The sequence below is a fragment of the Amblyomma americanum genome, chromosome 4, assembly GCF_052857255.1.
Source record: "Amblyomma americanum isolate KBUSLIRL-KWMA chromosome 4, ASM5285725v1, whole genome shotgun sequence".
Taxonomy (NCBI): Eukaryota; Metazoa; Arthropoda; class Arachnida; order Ixodida; family Ixodidae; genus Amblyomma; species Amblyomma americanum.
The window spans coordinates 208866766-208887611 of record NC_135500.1 but is presented as its reverse complement, the minus strand read 5'-3'; the positions used below and the strand labels follow the sequence as shown (position 1 = coordinate 208887611).

The 20846-nt window shown below is 46.5% G+C and overlaps 1 pseudogene across 1 annotated transcript; it reads left to right on the top strand.

Annotated features, from left to right (window-relative positions):
* The first annotated feature begins 245 nt into the window (after positions 1-245).
* LOC144129211 (alpha-tocopherol transfer protein-like) lies at positions 246-12510 on the top strand (annotated as a pseudogene). Its single transcript, XR_013313885.1, has 6 exons — positions 246-330; positions 3270-3416; positions 7362-7613; positions 8907-9100; positions 10383-10492; positions 12317-12510. The product of XR_013313885.1 is annotated as an alpha-tocopherol transfer protein-like (transcript).
* Positions 12511-20846: the final 8336 nt, after the last annotated feature.

The following is a 20846-nucleotide window of genomic DNA, read 5'->3' as shown; positions in this document are numbered from 1 at the left end:
TTTGTTACTGTTCCACCGACAGGGTTAGAGGGAGAAAATCGGGCGTGAAGAGTTCGAGGCAGTGTGTCGATGGAGCCGGTATTCAAGGCCATGGAGAAAGAGTACCTCTGGCTTGCGCCAATGCTTGTTCAAGTATGCGCGTTAGGACGCCCTAGTTAGTCCGTATAGCAACGGCCGTGCATGTGAGAACAAAATTTAAAGATAGCTGCGCTAACCTTCAAGCATGTTTCCTTGCCTCCGACACTCACTCCTTCGTGCAGGCACCAATTTGGCAAGAGGGACGTTTTTAGGAGGAACCCGCGCTTCTAAAAGGAGCAAGCACGATTTACGGTAAGTGTTCAGTTCTGATTTATTTTTGTATGTTTTAAAAACGAGGTTCGCTTTTAACTTCAATGTTGTAGTGAAAATAAAAAAAATATAAAACCCGCTCTTAAGGAGTGTGCATGTGGTGCGAATCTTCGAGATAGCAACTTTACTGAACCCTCTGTCATCGTTTTCTGGTACTGACTGCCCCGCCGCTATGAATTCCTTGCAATGTGCCTTTGTGACCGCAGTTTGCCGGTTCGTTCCACCGTCATTCAAGTCGTTGCTAGCGTGTGTTACCTAACGGTCGATCCCCAACAATGTGTTATGAGACACATTTCTCTTGATCGTGGTCGAATAATCACTTTTTGTGGCAGTCTTAAATTGGATATATTCACAACAACTGCTCTGAGGTGGCTGCTTCTCACCCGCTGTGTTACTCTGCAGAGAGCCATTCCTTATGTCGCCGCCTTAGAGGTGGCGTTCGCCTTTTAACGCGATAGCTTTAAATGTCCCGTTCTTCAGGAAACCCAGCGTCGTTGTTTTTGTGACTGGAAAATCCTGATTGGTAGAGAGGGTTGTGACGTAGAAAAGGAGTTTCGCTGAAAAGAAAAAGGGTGGTCAAGCGGAATGGAACCGCTGCCTTTTCGGTCGGGAGTCGAGCACGCTATCTCTACACCGTTGAGGAACGTTTGTTCAGGTGGATAAATAGAGGCCTTGTACAAACGCCTCACACTGCACAGTCGGTAAGTTACAGCACGAGAACACTTAGTTAATTAAGATCACCAATTAGCTTGACCAATTATATGGACTATGATGTGTACTAAAGCAGTGTGTCGTAGCAACAAGCGTGTCGATGGCTGCGAAAGGATGCACATGTGAACCCCCAAGCGACCTTAGGGGACCTTTAAAGCTAAAGAGTCGTACTCTTAACGAGAACTTGTGTCCCCGACTTTGTTCTTTCCAGTAGCCATACGCTTTCCTCGCGACTTTTGGGCTCGCATTATTTTGCGGTCATTCAAGTAACTATTACAGCTACGGAATGGTCTTGTTCATTCAGGATCCGAAAATTGTTGCACGTAAGGCAACGCGCAATAAAATAGACAATGGAAATAGCGGAACAGTCTATTCAGGAAACATAGGACCAACAGAGGAAGTAGAAAGGACGAATCCATTTTGATAGATATTGGCTTGAAGGAATGAGTTAGAAGATAAAACCACAACGCAACAGGACGACACTGGTGCTCTTCCTGTTTTACTTATTTGTTAATTTAAAAATACACCTCAAAGGCCCCAGGTATGAGGTATTATTGAGGGATAGAGGTGGTACGTCATAAGAAAGAAAAAAGAAGTCACGTATTACACAAGTGTATTTTTTCGATGAATATCTTAAAATATTGTGGATCTAAGTGGAACACGGCATCAGCGAGAAGGTCATTCTAGTTTTTTGCAGTCTGGATGACAAATGAGAAAAGATATGAAGTAGTATGGGCAGATGGCGGGTAAACATTTTTGGTGTGGTGACACGTTGCGAAGTCCAGTGCCGATGACGTAGCTGGATAGTTGGGAATGATAAAATTTATGGAAAAGACGAAGTTTAGATATTTTACGCCGATTAATGAGAGCAGACAAGGTTAGCTTCGAACTTTGTATTAGATACACTAGTGAAATAGCTGTAGTTTGATGGTGACTTCTGGAGTGGACTGTGATGTGAACTGTGTGGATTGATTGAGTGCATAGATGGTGACTGCGGGATTTTGAGCAGATAAACCGAGCAGCTCCATTCTGTAATGATTCAAAAGTGTTAAAAGAACTTATTGATGCGGGCCCCAAATAGCGCAAGCGTACTCTAATTCTTGTCGAAGAAGTGTTAGATGCGCCAATCGTTTAACACAGGAAGGTGGGATTTTAAGTGACAGCGCAGAAAACCAAGACATCGGTCAGCATCGTTTGTGACTGCCGATATGTGATCAGAGCAAGATAGATCATTGGTTATGTTAATATCCAAGTACTTAGGTACTGAAGGGTGTGACTGCATATAATCGCTGTCTTGAGCAAGTGTGGTGTTCTCGCGCTCATACACTGCTTACACGTGCACACAAATATGCACTATGTAACGTAATAAAGGAACAAAGAGTATGAGGAGAGTGCAACTTAACAATCAATGTTGGAAGCACAACTACCTCCTTCGATCCTTGCTTCCCCATTTACATACTTCACTTTTTAATTAATTCATTCATTTTCGCCGAAAAAAACTCGACGGTCTAAAGGGCTAAAAGCTGACATTGGCCGCTGCCTCTAGCAAACGGGTGGTCACTGCAGCCATGATAAGCACTTGTTACTCGACGTGAAATAGACTAACAATGTCTGACTGCCTCCAGTCAAAATTTCTCATCATAACTTTGAAAAAAAAAAAAACTGCGCTGAACAGCGGTACTTCGCGGAGGGGAAGAACTACATGCTGAGATGGTGGAACTAACTTCGACGTGTGCACGCTGCCGTCATTCCCATTCTGCCTGCGGAGGTGTGTACACTGCGTCATGTGACGTGCCCTCGAATCTTAATTCAGCGCTCTTAAACAACGTTCGTCGCAAGTTCTCGTGGATCATCGCGTTTCTGTGGCTGTGCATGTGGATCATCATCATCATCGTCATCATCATCAGCCTGACTACGGCCACTGCAGGGCAAATGCCTCTCCCATGTCTCTCCAAGGAACCCTGTCCTACATGTGTACTATCTCTATGTTCCCGTTAACAGCTGCGCATAAAACCGAATGTTCAAGCGCCTGCTTTAAAATCGAGGTATTCAAATGAGAGTTCAGTTTGAAATGAGATCTTAATCCTAGAGAAAAAGCAAATGCGTCGTATCATTTTAAAAACCACACAGTTTTTGCCGCCGCCACCTAAGCGCAAGAGGCTTGCACGACGTGTGACTCTGACGACAACCTAAAATTTTCTCCCCAGCAGAACTTCGACACGCGATGACGAACAGGAAGATGAATGCTGCTACCTCTGATGTCACACCGAGCCTGGAACACAGAATGCGTAGCAAATCGGAAAACACCCTAACGACAGAGGCGGATGCTCTCAATCAGTTGCGTGAGCTGATTGCAGGTGAGCTGGCACGATGCAGATGTTTGTCGTGTTACTACATAGAGAGTAGAAATATGTTCTAGAGAGGAGAGTCACAACATATGTCCTCAATATCTTCCTCAATATCTATTAAATGTTTATGAGCATCAACACCCAAGAGTAAACCTGTACCTTTTAGTGCCATCCAATCTGTCTGTGAGACATCTTCCATTATAATGCATTTTTGTAGAGCATTCGAATTAATGTCATTTAGGAATCCACAGAATAATTGAATTTTCTCAGCTTACTGTATGCCATATATACCGAATTAAACGGCTCGAATAAATTCTAGACGCGTTTTGCAGCGACACCATATAAATCACCCGTTCCTGTGTTTCGCGCCAGTGTTTTAGTAGTAGTAGCTTATGACTTTATGCAGGTTTAACGTCCCAAAGCCACTTAGGCTACGAGAGATGCCCTAGTGAAGAATTCCGGATACTTTAGACCACCTGGGGTTCTTTAACGTGCACTGACATCACACAGTACACGGGCCTCTGAAATTTCGCCTCCAAGGAGCAGTAGTAGTAGTAGTCGTAGTAGTAGCAAAAACGAATAGTGGTAATAGTAGTTGTAGATAGTAGGTACAGTAGTAGTAGTAGTAGTAATAGTAGTAGTAGTAGTATTAGTAGTAGTAGTAGTAGTAGTAGTAGTAGTAGTAGTAGTAGTAATAGTAGTAGTAGTAGTAGTAGTAGTAGTAGTAGTATTAGTAGTAGTAGTAGTAGCAGCAGCAGCAGTAGTGGCAGCAGTTGTAGTAGTAGTAGTAGTAGCAGCAGCAGTAGTGGCAGCAGTTGTAGCAGTAGTAGTAGTAGTAGTAGTACTGGTAGTCGTAGTAGTAGCAAAAACGTATAGTGGTAATAGTAGTTGTAGATAGTAGGTACAGTAGTAGTAGTAGTAGTAGCAGTAGTAGCAGTAGTAGTAGTAGCAGTAGTAGTAGTAGCAGTAGTAATAGTAGTAGTATTAGTAGCAGCAGTAGTGGTAGCAGTTGTAGTAGTAGTAGTAGAAGTAGTAGTGGCAATAGTAATACTCCTATTAATAATACTAGAAGTAGCAGGAGTCGTGGTAGTAGTAGTAGTAATCCTAGGTTGGTGTTGGCTTGGAAACCGCCGAGAGGGTGGTTACCATGAAAGGAACAGGGTTTCACGACAGTGGAGGGATCCCCAAACGGAGGTGAGCTATCATCCAAGAAGAAAGGTCTCCATAGAAGGAGCAGGCCATGGCGAACGCGTAGATATGCATAACCAGAAGGGAGTTGCCACGGGAACCACCTGAGGGGCAGTTATCATCGAAGGACGACGGTTACCGTCTAAGTACGAGGTTATTGCGAGAGCGTAGAAATGCGTTATCGGAGGGTCGTCACCACGAGAAAAATCCGGAGGGTAGTTGCCCTGGAAAGAGGAGGAGAGTTGCCGAGGAAGAGAGATAGTATAGAGAGTGCGGGAGAATCGCCAACCGGAGGATGGTTACTGTGGAAAGAGGAGGGTATGGCGTGAGCGTAACACGGATAAATCGGAGGTAGGTTGCCAAGGTAACCATCCGGAAGGTGGCTGCCATGGAAGGAGGAGCGTGTGGCAAGAGCGTAGGAATGCGTAACCCGAGACTGGATGCCAAGGGAACCATCCTCCGGACGGTTACCGTGGAAAGACGAGGGTATGATGAGAGTATAACGTAAGAGGGATTGCTACGGGAGCTACCCGTAGGGTTATACAGTGGAGGAAGGCGGGTATGCCGAGTGAGTAAGATGGCGGAACAAGAGCCTTTCGGAGGGTAGTTACTATGGAAGGAGGAGGGTTACCAAGGAAGGAGAAGGGTATTGGGAGTGCGAGTAATGATCAACTGGAGGGTGGTGTCGTCGAGAACCATGCCAGGAGTTTTACCGCGAAAAGAAGAGGGAGAGCATGGTGAGAGCGAAGGAATGTAACAGCGGCTGTGACACTGCGCGCCAAAAGCGGCGTACTCTTCAAGAGTCCGCTGCTTCGTGTGCGGAAAGCCGGCCCAATGTTCCCAGTCTCCAGTGACCGATTATGTGTGGAAAACTAAAAGACAGCTCTGTAACTATGCAGATATAGAATCGTTCTCACATACGGCACCTCAGTATGTTGCGAAATAGAAATACCTTAACAGGTTTCGCTGAATCGCACATTGCGCATTGCAACCATCCTGCTGTTCAATGCACTACGTGGAATAAAACATATTTAGCTAGTTTTCATGCTTCTCTTTATTCCTATTGACCAAATCTACTAGGGGTTACTTGGCAAAAAAAAATTTCATTTTATAGCTGTGCTTTTGCAAAAAAAAGTGAATCATCGTCTTCCTTACAACATATGAGGAAAGAGTTGTGATTCGATGCTGATTCATGTATATCGTTGCTAATATTCAGACCTTAGCGGTGTGAAACTTGCAAAGCTGAACAGAGGAAAAGAAAAAAGGAAAGGATAAGTAAAAGAAGTGCTTAGGCGTTCAACATCATCATCACCAGCCTATGCATGTCCACTGCGGGATAAGCCAAATGAAATCATTTTATTTTTCAGAGTAAGTAGAACAGAACTCTGAATGGTTCCCTGGATTAAATGTTGTGATTTGCGACTTGAACGAGTTCCTGGGGCCATTGAACAAGACAGCAGTCAACGCAGTTTCCAACGTCAAGAAATTACAATAGGCATACATTAATCAAATTATAACGAAAAATACGTACACTTTACCAACATATCTGCATCTAAAAGCACCAACTAGCATAGAACGAGAAAAATGTGAACAAAAAGTGCAAAAAAAGTGTTTTGAAGAGACTAACCAGTTCTATTATTAACTATGGATCTGCAATTGACTTCCAATTACCCCTGTCCTGAGCCAGCTTCCTTATCCTTATCTAACTACCCTAGATAAGGACTACCTTATCCCTATAAACTTTCTAATCTCATACACAAAGGTGACTCTATGACGCCCGCTACTATGCTACACACTATAACCCTGTAACCCTATAACCCTATAACACACTATAATCCACACTATAACCCTTAAGAACCACCGGTTATCACGTCTTCTTTTTCAGATGCCCTTTCTATGCCCATTTATTCTTCTTGGTTTTGAAAAGGATATCATTAATAACGTTTGCTCTCGGACCCACTAAGTTCTATACAGTTACCTGCGCTGTGCTCAATTTAATTTCAACCCTTTTCATTAACCACCAAGTTTACGCCCCCTAGGTGAGAACTGACAAGGTGCAGCTATTATATACTTTACTCTTAGGCGATACTGCCAGGATGCTATTACAAAAGTTGTTATCAAATACCGCCTTCTCGTTATTATTTTCATAGCAAATTCAAGCTCGTGGTCCGGATCTGTGGTCACTCCAGCCCTAATTAGACGCATTCGTTTACCACTTCGAATGATTGTTACCTTTGATTGTTATCGAATGATTGTTATCTGCCTGATCAACATTACTTTATTTCCCTTCATATTGTTGTGGCATATAGCTTCTTATATCAATCATAGATTACGAGAAATTCTTAGATGCCTCTTCTGCAAGACAGTAGAAGAGGCATCTGAAAAGGTACCGGAAAATATCAACAGACACTGCAGGGTGACCACAGCTGTCCACATTCAAAGTGGCAAAATCCGCAAAATCCCAGTTAAGAATCAGATTAGGGAGAGAGACTACCTCTTTACTGCTGTCAATATGTGTTCACAAGCGGCATTCAAAGAACTTGATTGTGAAGAGCTGGATATTAGTGTTCATGGAGAATACCTGAGTAGTCTTCGGTTTGCTGTGTTCGTTTCTCTGCTCAGTAGCCCCGGAAACGAATTGAAAAGGATGATGCAGTACCTAGACAGGCAAAGCTGAACGAGGGGCCTGAGAGGCTACAGAATGTGAAAAGGACTGGTCATTTTTACTTTTCTCGCTCACTGACATATATTTGTCTCATTTATCAGCTGAGCCATCGTTGGACTGTCCTACAGACGAGGCTTTCCTGCTGAAGTTCCTACGTGGTAGGAAGTACAACGCTCAAGAGGCATACAGAACAATCAAGCAGTATTTCAAAGTGCGCAAAAAGAACCCAGACATGTTCGAGGGACTGGACCCATACTCTATTCCTTTTGATGTGGTGTGCCAAAAGCACAGGCTGGTGACAGTGTCCCGGAAAAAAGATACCAAGGGAAGAGCTGTGATTTTGCTGAAGATAGGTAAGTGCGCTGTTTATTTTAGATCTTACAGTTCTTTCAACGGATTGTTCATTTATCAAGTTTAGAGGTTGGACTTCTTGTTTTATAAAGAGAAAAAGAAAGCTCTAAAAGTACGCTGCATTCAATTTTAGAAGTGGGTTTGAACCGAGGCAGGTCAGTACTGTTGACACGCGGACCATAGCTTGCTAGCTGTTGAGTATAAGTTCGTCATCATAAGCCTGACTACGCCCACTGAAAGACAAAGGCCTCTCCCATATCTCTCAATTAACCTTGTTTTGTGCCAGTTGCGACCACCCTATCGCCGCAAACTTCTTAATGTCATCTGTCCACCCAACTTTCTGCCACTTCTCACTACGCTTGCCTTCTCTTGGAATCCAGTCCATTATTCTTAACGACCATCGGTTACCTTGCCTTTGCGTTACATGCCCTGGCCACGCCCATTTCTTCTTCTTGATTTCGACTAAAATGTCGTGAAGGAGAGTATTAGTATGAGTAGCGCACGAAAAAGAAAGGGGAATTACCCTTTGTCCACTTAGCCCCCTGTAACCCGTCGCCTGTCACCATCTTTTCGTCTTCTCTTACGTACCCACTTGCATTTTTCTCTGCCCTGGAAAAAGAAAGCAAGATTTCTCCCTACGCCGATGGCGACGACATAGGACGACTACGATGCGCAAGCCGGGGACGCGGGCGCCTAACTGCTACCACTGTAAAACACAAATGGTCATGTTGTTGCATGCGTGTACAAAATTTCTTCCGAATTGTCGAAAGGGACGGAAACTCTAATAACAAATCACCCAACTGACATCAATACTGGTGGACGACCAGTCAGCAAGATGGCGTATGACGTGGTATTAGGCACACTGTTTTGTGCATTGTTATTTGCTGCGTTCTCAAGTCTGCATGAAAAAGCAGACTATAAGCAATAGGGTAATGCTGAATACCCCTAAAACGACGAAATCAGTGTTCGGTAAACTCTCCACACTGTAAGTAAAAGCGGCGATTTCGCAAAGCACACAATTGTGTGCAATGCGCTTAAAGGGCTAAATGACTAAGGATGAAATTATTTTTTTATATAGGTCGAAAATTTACGGTGTTTTTCACCAACGTTCTCTCACGTGTGAAAGATGCGTAGGGAATTGTTGTATGCTAAGACAGGCAACAATGGCGATAAATCATCCCAAATGAAAAGCGCTGTACGTTTATGCTTTTTTTCATGTTCCCCTTTCACATAAGTTATTTGCACACGTTGATTATTTTCTCAGTTACGATGTTTTCTTTTTTTTTTCCTTTTAGGAGGCTGGAACAGCGGAGTATGCCCTCTGAACGAGTTCTTCAGAACAGGCATAGCCCACGTGGAATATCTTCTTTTTGACGAGTCTGTTCAGCTCAATGGTGTGGTGTGCGTGATGGACTTCAAGGGTTTGAGCATCAATCATATGCTCCATTACACACCGGGAGTCATCAAACAGCTTTTGAGCCTTGTCCAGGTCAGCGGAAAGGCTTCTTGATGCTCTTGGTGCGCGATGCACTAGAGACAGGCGTCCGCTTTGAAATGAATATGAAGATATCGATCGTGTGTTGAGCGAAATCACGACGTGAAACTAAATTATGTGCAAAAGCGTGCCTTCGGTTCACAAATAAAAAGCCACCTTATTCGTAGACTCATAGACAACAGTAACCTAATTGATACGATACATTACCATCGTTCTCTGTGAGCATAATTAGATCATGTACTCAGGAACTACTAGCTGCGGGAATCGTGGCAAGATTTGTCTGACCTTTTAATGAAATAGAATATAAGCAATTAAATATTTCTTTTCTTTTCTGGAAACTTTCATCAACAATGATGAAGAATGATTGGGGGATGGGGCACAATATTAAAGCACACCTATTCTCATATTTATATAGGTTTTTCTGGTTCTAGACGGATATCAAAGCAATTACACCGGCTCCTTACTTCACACTACAGCCATGCAAATTGTTGGTTCCGTGAAATAATTGAAGGTGTTCTACAAAAAACTTTGGGGCACTTACGTTAGGCCATAAGGGTCGCGAAAAGCTAGCTTTAGCGGCCTTGCGTCTTCCTTTCATGCCACTTCGCAGCCACGTACCTTGTCGGACAGGACACACAAAGGCATCCCTTTACAAAAATAGACCATACATGTCGCCATGGCCTAGGTGTGCGTGTCTGACTCCCGATCCTAGGGGTACTTTGATTTTCATCTCACACTAATGTTTTTTTAAGTGCAGTTAATTTACTTCACATTCTTACATGTCATAATGACGTTCGAGTGGTGTAGTGGTCTAATATTCACGTTTATAAGATGTTTTAACCGCTTTCGAATTCACCGCTCCCTGTGACTTTACTACCATTCCGAAAAATCCGTTTTTTCTCGCACAGACGGAGCCGGCGCCGCTGGGTTCGACGCTGGACGGGAGTCTTAGCGCGATCGCGTTAAATTTAGTCAATGCATGCTTACATGCAAAACTTTTGCGCATGTCCTGAATAGGAGAGATGCTGAGGCATACATGATGATTGACGAGTAAGCTTTACTTTCTGTCTAATGAAGAACCATTCCTGCAGTTGTGTCTTTTGAGATTACTGAAGTACGGCACCGCTGCTGTACGCCATTTTGGCAAAGCTCTAAAACCTTTGACAATGACGTAGTTCGTAAGTCGTAGGCACTTTTCCTGCAGTATCAAAAGTATTTTTTAATATATTTCAGTTGCAAAATTAAGTCTGGTTACAGAAATCAACATTGTTTTCAGGACTGCTATCCAATACGGCTCAAGGGAGTCTACATAATTAACCATCCCCCATTGTTTCACATTCTTTTTGCGATCGCCAAGCGCTTCTGAAGGCCAAACTGGTGAACAGGGTAAGTGCACTATTCTTCGTTCAGCCGTTCTTTTTCCTACGTGCAACTCAGATAAAAGTTTTAAAAAGTCACTGTTAGCTTCGGTGTCGCAAAACAAGTTGCAGTTGAACCTCGTTATAACGAAGTTGAAGGGGCCCCGCAGTTTATTCGTTATAGTCGTCGCCTCGTTGCAGCTGTACGCGGCCTACGCTTCAGCTCTTGCATGCTAACAGGCCATTGTAACTAGGTGTGTACTGAGGACAACATAGCAGCATGGCATAGTGAGCTTCCGATGTGCGCTGTGGCAGCATAAACACGGACACCCACCACGCAGCAATTCACGGACATAAACTGTGCATGCGAGCCTTGCCAACAAGCGCCCGTTTCATCCTCGGTTCGCATGAATTTGAGCGCGTACAAAACGGATCCTGGAGGAGAATTGTCATACAATTCAGGGAAAGACCTATTAGAATTATTTAGCGCCGTTTTCTAGGCCCTGAAGTGCTTAAGCCGATACGGGCCGCTGTAAAAGACGGCCATCTAAAAAAGGGGCGACTTCGTCGCGACCACCCGTTTTGGTTGCCTTCGCTGCGCAGCTCACGGGCACGTGGGACATAGCAGTTCACCTCATGACAAGCTTGTCTTGAGGTGAAGGCGTACCCAAGAACGAAGGCTTTAATGATGGGCACCTTCTCGTCAAAGGAAATTTGTTAGCGTTTTCTTTTTCCGCCGCTTCACCCTCTACCACCAGCGGGACGTCGATGTTGTCAAGTGCACCAAAGTGCACTGCCAAGCGGTTTTAAAACAAAGAGACCACATGGAACTAGAGAAGCAGAGCGGGCTCGCAGTGGGTCATGTGCAGCACGGAGGTTGGAGAACGGGGAAACTCCAATGGCTTGGCGAGACGAGACGCAGCGTGGCGCGGCGGGCCATGAACAGAACACAGTGCGACATGGATATAAAACAAACTGCGCAACCTACACGACACAGATGCGATGCAGACAAGACCAGAGCACAACAGGACGGTGTGGCTTCCTGTGGTGGGCCGCGTAGCCAATGTTTTGCGAAGGGATCGCCATCTTTAAAACCGCGATTTGTATAGATACGCTCCATGCAGGCCCCGCTTGAGGTGGCATAAATTTTCCTCGTGTTCCGTGTGGTACTTAATTTAGCAGGTTATGCGCGGTGATCTCATTTTGCCACATCGAACTGGCACGAAAGCGTTGGGAACCAATAAAAATTGACATACGCTTGTTAAATTAGCTATTGGCTCACTGGAAGCTCGTTATGTGCGCACATAATGAAACTTTTACTACGTTAAAACGAAATATCAAATGGACTACCTTCTGCGGGAACTTCCAAGAGCGGGTGGTTATTCATTTGTTATAAGTAGTTTCGTTATAGCGAGGTTTTACTATGTCGGAAAATTACAATTAAAAAGGCTGCTAATCATTCGCCCACTGATCCAAATTAACACCCCTCAAGGCTCTACATTCCATCCATTGCTAGGCGACAGGTTCTGCTGAGATACGAACCTATGCTGACGCTAAAAGGTGGGTGCTTTGTAATAGTACCTAGTCTGTGCTTGTGGATACGCTGGAGGATTATGCGCAGTAGAGGTTATTTATGCAAGAGGTGTAGAAAATTTTTAATACCTTTTTTGACAAAATAACTTCAACGACTCTTCAGTTGTTCGAACTGTCCGTCCCTTTAACTTGGTAGCCTTCTGTGAAACAATCATCTGCGGAGAAGTATTACAGCTGGCACGACCGCGCAGCACTTCGGGAATCACTAAGAGCCTCACAGATGCAACAGCACCGAATGAATTCAACCTGTTTCTTCCAGATTCATCTCTTTGGTTACGAACTGAACAAGCTTCGTGACCTGGTGCCTGATGACGTCATTCCGGTAGAAGGCGGAGGCGCCCTCGAAAGTTGCGACTGCAATGCTACGGAGGAGGACTGAACCGTCACGCGGAATGTGTCCGCGAGATCAACGGACTCGGTTAACACGAAAGGCCAAGAAAATACATGAATGGTTCGACGTACTCATTCTTGCCTAAACGAACCTGAGTAGGATGGTGTTAGGCCGCTGCTCGTTCATTCATTGATCCCAGCTGCAAATGATGCTGCCCAGTCAAACGTACAATCATTCCTACGGTAGATACGAAAATTTCGCTTTTTTGCATGACTTCGCTGATCAAAGCAGTGTCACGTGTAAAAGGAGAGCGGATAAAAAAAGATTAACATGACGTAGAATTAAATGACACGTTAATAAATAATGGTCAATAATTAATTAGTAAAAAAGAGGAAGATTATGTGCCAGATATTAAAGCGCACGACATGACGTGGCAGAGGTACTGCAGGTGCTGGACGTGCCCAATCCAGTCCTTGCAGCTTTTCAATAGCAGGCATAATGGCTCAACCAGCCTCATGGTTCCACCAAGAAGTCAAAAATGCATCAATTTTTCGTCTGTATTATCCACAACGGCAAGAATCAGCTTGGCTACGCCGTCTGTAGCCTGGTGTTTCTTTCACGAAGTGGCACTTGTTCTGTATTGGCGTGGCCGACCGTCCTGATTGTGACACATGTAGCCATGGGGAGATTGAGGAACGTGGTGTAACGTTTGCTGTGGGAATGCTTTGTGATTGGCGACGATGTACTGGCCTTGTGCTGTGCTCTGGACCTCCTCAATCTCCGCCCTCTGAGATAGTCCTTGGTCTTCACCCCATCTCTCTTTTTTTCGTCTTCCCTTTTTACGTGTTTTCTTGAACGCTGTCTTCTCGTGGTATACTGTCCCCGGTAATGTCTACGACATTTCATACTGCACATTCACCTTGTAGCGGCCGCCATGTTGGAAATGTGCATTTACCTACTCCTCATATCGCAAAATGCTCCGTCATCAACTAAGCAAGCTATGGACGCGCCACCGTCAGAGTGTCTATGACATTTCGCAAAACGCGCCGACCTCATCATCATCTGTACTATGCCTGCCATTTTACCCCCCCCCCCTCCGTTAATTTACCCCCCGTGACACTTCCCCGTTCGCAGACGAAGCCCTCTGGGCCAATGCATCAATTTCGGTCCCAAGAGTGGAAGGGCTTTAGCCGTGCGACATGCACGACTAGTGTTTTCTTTGATCGGCGTCCTGGCGTAGATTGGGGAGGGACCACGCAGTTCAGGTCCTTGAGCCGGGCTTGCACGATGAACGGGCCTGTGTATTGGGACAGCAGCTTTTGGTATGAAGCACGACGGTGGAGAGGGTGTCCACAACAATACAGTGTCACGGGGCAGGTAGCAGACATCCTTGCGCCGGTGGTCGTAGCGCTGCTTAGAGCGGTCGTGCGAGGCCAAGGTGCGTATCCGGGCAAGTCTACTGGCTTCTTCAGCGTGGCAAAGGGTGCTTGCAATAGAAGGCTCGTTGTCGAGAAGGAAAGGTAAGGTGCGGTGGAGGGAGCTTCGAGGCGGGCAGCATAAAGAAGGAAGAACGGGCTATATGCAGTTGACGAAAGTAGAAGGCGCCGACCATAAGAAAGGATGGGATGACGTTTCGGCTCCTCCACGGAAACCTTGTTCACAAACTTCATCCCATCCTTTCTTTTGGTCGCCGCCTTCTACTTTCGTCATGTACCATCTCGACCAGACGGGTTTTCGTCAGACTCTAGACTTCAAGCTACACGCAGTTGTTCCATGCTTCGATGTGTTATAGGCGTATGTAATTTTTGGCCACTTTTGGCCAGTAAAAACGTTGTATGGAGTGGTTAAGGGTTCTAGAAAACCCCAAGTGCCCGGCGTCATCGTGCATGGCGTGTAGAACAGAGGAATAGAGAGTAGCAGGAACGATGAGGAGAGAACGCAAGGCGAGTAATTCGTTCTGTAGCCGTCGAGAATGCAGAAAGGGCTTGCACATGTCGGTTCACCTGCTTCTTCAAAAAGCACCCCTTAGCGCTTATCCTTGGGTTGTTTGGTCTTGAAAGTGTCAAGATACGGAAGCTCATTAGAAACGGCGGCGAGATAGTCGTCAAAGTTGTCATCATCGGAAGTAGTTGCCGCGAGCGGCAGCCGCGAGAGGCAATCTGCGTCGGCGTGTCGGCGGCCAATTTTGTAAGACACTGTGAAGTTGAACTCTTGAAGGCGCATTGCTTGGCGGGCCAACCGACCTCACGGGTCACGCAGATTCACAAGCCAGAACATAGAATGATAGTCTGTGACGACTGTACCAACACGTCCATAAAAGTACGAACGAAATCGTTGTACGCCGAAAACAACGGCGAGACACACTTGCTCTGTCACAACGTAATCGCGTTCCGACTTGCTGAGGGTGCGACTTGCATAATCGACAACGTACTGATTGCCCCCATGGCGTTGGATGAGCACAGCATCCACGCCGATTCCGCTGGCGTCTCTGTGGAGCTCTGTGGGCGCTGTCCGGCAGGAATGACACAATATTGGCCGCGAGGTAAGGAGAAACTTGAGCTGGCGAATCGCGGAGTCGCATTCGGGAGTCTACTGGAAGTGAATGTCTTTCTGAAAGAAACTTGTAAGCGGATATTCTAAGTCATAAAATTTGGGAAAGAAGCGCCGAAAGTACGAGCAAAGCCGTAAAAAACTCCTGGGTTCTTTCAGTGCTTTGGGCTCTTTTCACTGCCGACGGCTACAGTCTTCTGTGGGTCGGGCCTGACACCATCCTTGTCAACCAGATGACCAAGGACAGTAATTCGACGTTCACTGAAGGGACACTTCTGAGAGTTGAGAAAGAGGCCCGTTCTCTCTATGCAATCAAGGAAAACTTTTAAGCGGCTGTTATGTTCGGCGAAGGTCCTTCCAAAAATAGCAACATCATCCAGATAACACATGCAAACTTGCCACTTCAGTCTACGTAAAAGCGTGTCCATAAATCGTCCAAAAGTAGGAGCAGCGCTGCAAAGGCAGAATGGCATCTCATTAAATTCATCCAACCCATCAGGGATCACGAGCGCCGTCTTCTGTTTGTCTTTCGGGTGCATCGGGATCTGCCAGCATCTAGATCGCAAATCAACGGAGGAAAAGTTCGAGGCTGTGTGGAGGGAGTCGATGGCATCATCAACGCGTGGGAGCGGGTAAGCATCCTTCTTTGTAACAGTGTTTAGGCGGCGATAGTCGACACAGATTACCGCCATGTGTCATCTTTCTTTTTGACGAGGATCACTGGACCAGCCCACGGGCTTGAAGATTCCTGAATAATTCCTGGGTGCAACATGTCACGGATTTGTTCATCCATTATCTGGCGTTTTGAAGGTGAAACGCGCTATGGCTTCTGTCGAATAGGTTGTGCAGATCCATTGTCTATAATGTGGTGGGTACGGGTAGCTGGAATTGGCAGTGGTTGGTCGCAAGCGAAGTCAAACACGCACGCATGCTTCAAAAGAACGGCCGACAATATCCGGCGGTCGCTGGTGGGCAGGGATTTGTTGACGATGGCCAGGAATTGAGATTCGCTCAGGTCGCGGCGTCTAGATGGACGGGAGACGTTGTCAGTGAGCGCGGCAACTGGCACAGAAAGCCATTCTTCAAAACCGGCGAGTTTTAAACCACGTGGAATTATGACAGGTTCGCTGGAGTGATTAACAGTCCAAAAACGGCACGGCCCTTGATGATACGGATGAGACTGCGGGGCACCAGCAAACTTTTCTTTACGCAGTTAATGGAAGCAGGTTCCACCACGGCGTCAAAGGTATCGGAAACAGTGCTCGAGGACAAAACTGGAACGAATATGGCGGACATCGCTGGAACGGTGTCTGCGGAGACAGAAAACGTTGGGGCATTCAGCAGCGAGTCTTCTATGAGAGCTTACCAAAGACCAGGACTGAATAATAAGCCGCCACTGCGGAAGTCGAGAGTTGTGCCGCACTGGTGTAAACAGTCAGTACCTATGGATGATGTCGTTCGTAGAGCGAGGAAGCACCGTGAATTCAGTTCGGAACACGTGGCCAGCGATCACTACATTTACAAAACAAATACCAATTGGAACCAATGATTCTCACCCTACGCCACGGAAGATCACACGATTATCCCAAGTGAGCATTATTTTATGACCGAGATGGTTCTTGAAAGCTAAACTCATCACCGACACTGCGGCACCAGTGTCCACTAAGGCCATGACGCAAGAGCCGTCCACTAACACTTCAAGGCGGTTATTTAACATTACGACGGGCAGAAGAATTGGCAATGTCGATGACCCTGCGACCGCACCTCCATCGGCCGCACTTAGTTTCCCGGCGGCGGTGGTGAAGGGGGGAGTCAGGCTTTGGTCAGAGGCAGGGGAGTCGTTGTGTGGTGGTGCATAACTAGATGGGCGCTGAGAAGATGTAAAGATAAGGGTACGAACATGTGCAGGAAAACTTGGGCCAGGGTTCGACCATTGGCGCTGATAGCGGGTAATCGGTCATTGGCGACGGCAAAATCTAGATATTTGACCCAGCAGACCACATCGGTAACAAACTAGTGGGTTGGGGGGAGGGGTGGGGGAGGCATAACACCCCTTGTAGCCAGTGTCGAAGCGGAAATCGTACACCGGCCGCTGGTGGTGTTGCGGATCGACGAGCTGGCGCACAGAGGTTGGGACGGGAAATCTGAGCAGCGTCGTTGCAATCGATGCGAGGTTCACTGGTCAGGCAGACTGGACGAACTCCAAGGCGAGGAGCGATGGGCCGGAGCTGCCTGCAGAGAGCAGCTCTCATACGAAACTTCACTGCGGCGCCCAATATTTTGATGCTTTGAGAGCAGTCACAGGCTCATAGAAATCCACGCTAGCGACGGTGGTGACGTTAGGCAATCGGTCGAATTTCGGAATAATTCGACGTAGCTTAAGAGCTTCTAATGTGCGGCAATGCCTGATAATGTCCGAGGCAGAGTCAAAGTTGTCTTAAATAATAAGAAAACTGTAGACATCCTCTGCGATGCCATTTAGGAGATGGCCAACGCGATCTTTTTCGGAAATGCGTGGATTAACCATTTTGCAGAGCTCCAGCACCTCCTCTATATATGTCGTGCACGTATCACCAGGCACTTGCGCTCTCTGGAGCAAAGACTGCTCAGCGGATTTGCTTTTTGCAACGGTATCCCCGAAGCAGTTGCGGATCTCTTCCACAAAGGGGTCCCAAATTGTTAAGGACGCTTCATGGTTTTCATACCATGTTAACGCGCTACCGTCCGGAAAGAAAGCAGCATCGGCAGGCTTAACGATGGCATTCCAGTGTCTGTATTTGCTCACCGGCTGGTAACTGGTGAGCTAATCATGCACGTCTTTTCCAACCTTGACGGCAGCTTTCCTCGCTGCAATGGATAGACCCCTTTCTTGTGCGGAACTCAGAGCACGTTGTGCAGTTCCTAAAGAACCAAAACCCTGGTGGATGTCTCGCCTTTAGCATGGACATTGAAGAAGTATTTTATTCTCTCCCACACAATGTTCTGCTGGAATGCGTCCAGTGCTACATCCTAGAGAATAAGGACGAAATCAATTTCAGATCAAATTGTGGCACGTCGGTTTAACATTCCGTTGAATTAATGTCTTTTTATCTGCGGTCAAACTTTCTGGGTTGGTGAAATAACCTCTATGTTCAAAGTTCTGGAGTATGTATTGACTCTTCCTTTGCACCCACTCTTTGCGATATCTTTCTGAGCCGTATTGACAGAAATATGTAAAAGCGAACCTCAATGTACTTCACTTTTGCGTATTTAGGTATGTTGATGACTTTCTGGTATTCACAAAAATAGAGAACTTCAATAGGGGTGTGGTGATATTTCAAATGTCTTCAAAGAAAATAGATCTGGACTGTCCTTCACTTTCGAATTTCCAAAACAGCAAAAGCTTCGTTTTTTAGATCTAAACTTGCATTTGTGCCTCATCATGTCTGCTGGTGTTACGCGCCCAGATGTTCAAAACAAAAGATGAATTACTCTTCTGCGCAATCAAGAACCATTAAAAATGGAGTAGCCGTTTCTTCTCTGAGATCGGCTCTCGTAAAATCATGTCTGCACAATGCTCAAAAAGCTTTTCATGAATAGGCAGGTAGGCTGCAAGCATCAGGGTCCCCCGAAGCGGCCCTCTTAAGTCTATGTCAGAGGCTTGCAAGTTCTATCATGTCCCATATGTTCAGCGGTAGGGACAAGAGCGAAAAAAGAAAGGTTGCTGTCATCCGGTACGTTCATAAAACTTCACATTGGCAGAAAAGGGTAGGTGGATGCTATGATGTTGACGCCGTTTTCTCCGCACCTGCCAAGCATTCCGTTGTGTGCATGGGCGTCCAAAAACGGGCGGACGCTACACCCCATCCCGTCAGCAAAGTATTTGGCATCAGGCATGTTAACAAATGTGTTTAATGCTGTAAAAAAATTGGAGGACGCTTAAGCTTCTCCGTTAAGAGTGGAACGTGACAGCGTGTTGCAGCACTGCCAGGGAGTCCACGGAACGCCATCGCCCATTCGGCGCGACGCCTTGCCCGTTAGACAAATCGCTCTGCTACGTACGGTGAAAAGGACACGTGGAGCGGCAAACCACGTAGAAACGCTGCCAGGCGCCTTGCCGAATCGCGCGGGACTTGCAGTCGTAGTTGCAGTCGTAGTGCGTCGGAACATCGTTCTCGACAAACCCGATGCCACGAACGCCAGCACAGCTTCCGCGCCGAACGAACGGGCAGCAAGCCGCAAGCTTCCTGGTGAGCGCGCTTTGGATGTGCGCTGCGTTGTTCGCCGCTCACCGCGTGATTCCTGCGTGCCCTCATGTCCCCACTGCGCCCGAACGAGACAAGCGGGAGGCGCTGCCGTCGCGCGCCATTTGTTGGGGCAGTGGCATACATTGCGAGGAGGAGGAGGAGGAGGAGGAGGAGGAGGAGGAGGAGGAGGAGGAGGAGGAGGAGGGATTTTTTGCTCACGGCCAACGCCGCCGACGACACCGGCTTTTCTGCGACACGGGGTCCTTAACGCTGTCGCGTTAAAAAGCAGTCTGCGAAATTCCGACGACCTGCGGCCATGCTTGCATCGGCCAAACCGGCCGCTGCTTAAACATACGCCTTATGGAGCATAAGAATTCCTTTAACCAAGACCGCTCTAGCCTATCTGACCACTGCCGGGGATGTGACCGGCTGGGAAAACGTAAGTGAGGTGCGTCAAAATTTGATAACGCTACTGTTCTTTTTACACACCATAATCAACTCACACGCGAGGTAAAGGAAACGTATTTCATCGCAAAATGAATGGACACGTGAATTAGCACCCCTTCAGTCACCATAACAAGCCATGAAACAGTTTTCTTTGATGGCACATGATTTTGTCTCGTCTTTCGGGCCGATGTTCGCTGCATTGCTTTAGATCTCTTGTTGATGCGCGCGTAATTCGTTCCTGATTAAGATTCCTGGTGCGCCGTCATTGAACCTTAGTGTCTTAATAATAATAATAATTGGTTTTTGGTGGAAAGGAAATGGCGCAGTATCTGTCTCATATATTGTTGGACACCTGAACCGCGCCGTAAGGGAAGGGATAAAGGAGGAAGTGAAAGAAGAGAGGAACAAATAGGTCCGTAGTGGAGGGCTCCGGAATAATTTCGACCACCTGGGGATCTTTAACGTGCACTGACATCGCACAGCACACGGGCGCCTTAGCGTTTTTCCTCCATAAAAACGCAGCCGCCGCGGTCGGGTTCGAACCCGGGAACTCCGGATCAGTAGTCGAGCGCCCTAACCACTGAGCCACCGCGGCGGGGCCCTTAGTGTCTTGCTTCTTTGTATTTTCGCCTTTTTGTGTGCATACTGCTGTTTTTTTCCCAGTAATCGTCAAGTTACGCTTGAGCGCTTGTGTCGTGTTGTCGTCTTCTTCTCTTCGTCTTCGTCGTTTTTGCGGTCATTAACCATAACGAAAAATGGTATTAACAACCATGTAAACAGCGTTTGATTCCTCGTGTAAAAGTTCTTTGTGATCTGCACTCCATCTAGCTCGACTGTTTTCATGAACGCTGTCCTCTAGTGTTATACTCTCCCCATTACAACTCCTTGTACTGCGCAAGGCATTTATTTTCCTAATATTACTGGGTGCAACTAGCGACTAATTCTTGACTGGTCGCAACGACCTTGTGGCAGCCGTCCTGTTGGTGAAAACCGAGAGCAGGGTGAAATGCGGTGCACTTATCTAATCCGCTTATTGCAACTTGCTCCGACGTCCTCTAAGCAAGATGTGCGCGGGCCGCCATTGTCTGTGAGTGCCTGTGACATCACGCGGAACGCGTCTACCTCATCATTATCCGCTCTATCACCACCATATGCCACGAAGTAGATCCCGACAAATGTGTGTCGAAAATAACTCACTCCAAAATATTTTCTTTGCTCGGTTCTCTCTCAGGCCT